The 3,274-nt window shown below is 33.8% G+C and overlaps 1 long non-coding RNA gene across 3 annotated transcripts; it reads right to left on the minus strand.

The window, feature by feature from the left end:
- Nucleotides 1-862: 862 nt before the first annotated feature.
- On the minus strand, nt 863-3,008 carry LOC139886124 (uncharacterized). 3 transcript variants are annotated; one of them, XR_011772281.1, is made up of 5 exons: nt 2,972-3,008; nt 2,645-2,849; nt 1,830-1,976; nt 1,306-1,433; nt 863-1,181 (listed from the first exon to the last, which is right to left on the minus strand). It is a non-coding gene; the product is annotated as an uncharacterized lncRNA (long non-coding RNA). The 3 variants fall into 3 exon arrangements; XR_011772280.1 differs by having other exon boundaries at nt 1,306-1,381; nt 2,918-2,979; XR_011772279.1 differs by having other exon boundaries at nt 2,918-2,979.
- Between the last annotated feature and the right edge of the window lie 266 nt (nt 3,009-3,274).

Raw genomic sequence — 3,274 nt, forward strand, 5'->3', positions numbered from 1 at the left:
AGTAAGCCCAGGTATAACATTATGTAACTTCTCAGCTATTTTAGGGTTACCTAACACCGGGAAAGTGTCATCATAATCAGTAGGCTTAGGATTACCTTTCGCACCACATTCCTTAGAGGATGAACTATTATCATCATGAATGCTCACCATGTCATCCTCTTCATTATTAACCAAAGAAACGAAATCACCAACAGCCTCACGGTTACCCTCTTCTTCCACAAAAGCATTAAATGATGCATCTAGAGTGGGTGTAGTTTCAGCACCTTGCAAAGCAGCAGCAGAACCAATTTCAGCAGCCTCGTTATTCAAGTTCTTGACGTTCAAGACCGTTTCATCACCCACATCATCAGAGTTAATCATCTTCACATGTTTATCTCCTTCAGCTAACCCTAGGGCTTCAGAATCTGCCCTAGGGTTTACATTTAAATCGATTACTTTCAGAGAAGATGTAGCCTCGAAATCCGTTGGGGTTACCCTATGTAAATCAGGTTCTGTACAGCGATAATCCTCCGGTAATGAAGTACGATCAGAATTTGAATCAGAATCCTCAGATCGCTCCTCAATTGTCTGATTATCTTGCACATCTCCATAAATTTTTCGGTTTCTTAAAACCCTAACAGTAGTTTCATTAGGCTTCCTCTTCTGATAACCTCCAGGTTTCTTACCCATGAATTAGTTGATCATGATGGAGACCACCAGAACCAATCGAGAAAGATTAAAAGAAAGATTTAGGACAAATCTCTCTCTCTCTCTCTCTCTCTCTCTCTCTCTCTCTATATATATATATATATATATATATATATATATATATATATATATATATATATATATATATATATATATATATATATAACTAGTGAGGTCATCGCGCTTCGCTGCTAGTGTTCGAAGGTTTGTTTACCGATACAGTCAACAGCTGCTTTACCACTAAGTTGTTGTGTTACAAAAGCATACAAGTTTTAGTTCCAGTTTCTTTTACATACCATTATTTCTAGGCTACTAATGAGTATTTGTTACATAAAGTAGTAGACTGCTTCTACTTCTAACCTTCACAGAAAGTAGCCTGAATCAGCCACACAACCAACTTGTGCAGGAAGCTTCTCTCTTCATGCACTTTGATTTTTTCAGCTCCTTAAACTCACAAATAACGTTCTTTCTGCATTAACCACTTGCTATCAAACCTGGAACATTAGAGCCAAAAGCCTATCTCAAAAAGCAATTAAGGATCAAATGAAAGATCAACGGTATAGAAAAGATGCAAAAGAAACTCGTTTCTATCAACAAAGCGCAGATGAAAGATCATACTTCTGTCGAAGCGTATGCAAATCGCAGATGAAATGCTTTTGGGCCCCAACAGCTTTCATGCGTGCAAGATAATGTCCTGCCATAATGGCTTTGGTGAGTCGATCTCATTGTTGTTCATGCTTTAAAAACTATCATTTTCAAACTTAGAAAAATATTAAAAACCCGAAACCAACAAATGCTGTTAATGTGTATCTGATAATTGAAACATTTACACAATCACTAAAACTACAATCTATCTATCCTCTAAAACAATAACAGATCATAAGTTGCGATGCCATTAAATCTAGTAGAGGAACGCTAGAAGAGAGTTGCTAATGCACGACAAAGATACCATAATTGGTCGACATTTAACAACAATCATAAAACCATAAAAAACAATAGCTTCAACTATTGAGTATCATTAGAAATTCGAAAGAAATAACTTATACATACACACATATACATTGTAGCGATAAACACAAAGTGCTAGAGTATAAATTCAATGGCCTCTCTAGGAGTCTTGAATCCAGAGTGCTAGAGTATACCTTCAATGTGCGAGCAAACAAAGTTTGTTGCCACCGATGTGTTTCTTCACAGCTAAGATTTGACACCCTTTATGCTTAAACGATTTCTCGGAGGTTATCAAAGTACTCAATGTTGTTATAGTTCATATTAGCTTACCCTGCATTTCCCTGTGTGCAGATAGAATTTAAATTAAAGGTTGGAAATAAAAGGTTATTAATAGTATTTAGGGAAAATGTTTTCATTGTGATCGCATGTTCATCGACTAATATGCATGAAATTTTAAATACATACGCTTCACGTTGAAAACTTAAACATTAGTAGGAGTTTCTTTTATCACAAAACGATAAATTTCAGTTGACAAACACCAATAACAAAATATACCATGGTAGAAGTGCACACACGCCATGGTAGACATTGTTTCAATCATTTCAAGAGTGACAAAAGGCCGAGAGCCAGTATTATAAGATATTGATCAGTAACGGGATAGCAAACATCATTTAGCAATTAGTTGTTCAGATCACACAAAACATGAAATCTTTCTCTATTAACATATTAAGTTTGTCTACCTAAGTGGGTAAAAGAAAACGAAACCTATAAATATACTGGAAAGACCAGACTTGGGAAATAGATATGAAGAAAATTACTACTGTTTTTGCTACCACAATCTAACCCCAATTTTGTTTCCAGATTAACAAACACAGTCCAGTAGAAAGCATCAATATGATAAAATAGATAAAACAAACAAAAAAACATTATCGAATTTAATTATTACTACTCCGTATTATTAATTATTTATTTATTTATTGTATACATGAATTAAAAAACTTTGAAGTACCTTTTTGCAGGTTAAGGGTGAAGCAAGAAATAAACACACTCTTCATCTTCCTCCGATGTGCCGGAGCTATCGCCGGAGAATCTAATTGAGTAGTACCACCAACCCTAACTGGAAAATAGAACCGTATAAAATTGGGGATTTCCAGTAATTTTAATAGCGCCTGAACTCCTAATTTGTATCCTAACTCTCCAACCGATTCGAATAACTGGGAAAAAATGAAACCATTCAAACCACATAAAATAACCGAAAATAAAAGGATGATTATAAAATTACCAACAGTCGAAAACTGCTTGCAGAATCGTCGGAAAGATACATAACCAAAAATACCTGCAATGTGAAAAAAGAAGAAGGAAGATGATGAATTGCAGTGAGTAATATATATATATATATATATATATATATATATATATATATATATATATATATATATATATATATATATATATATATTGAAAGGATCGCTAGAACTAGGGTATGTATTCGAGTAGATTCAGTAAATCTGCTGCATATTGACAAAATTTTTTTTTTTTTGCAGATTTTTTTTCTGTGTAAATTTCTTTTTTTTTTTGCAGATTGACTTTTTTTCAGTTTTTTTTTTAAAAAAAAACAGTCAGTGTGCACAGAAAAAAA

The sequence above is a fragment of the Rutidosis leptorrhynchoides genome, chromosome 1 (assembly GCF_046630445.1).
Source record: "Rutidosis leptorrhynchoides isolate AG116_Rl617_1_P2 chromosome 1, CSIRO_AGI_Rlap_v1, whole genome shotgun sequence".
Lineage (NCBI taxonomy): Eukaryota > Viridiplantae > Streptophyta > Magnoliopsida > Asterales > Asteraceae > Rutidosis > Rutidosis leptorrhynchoides.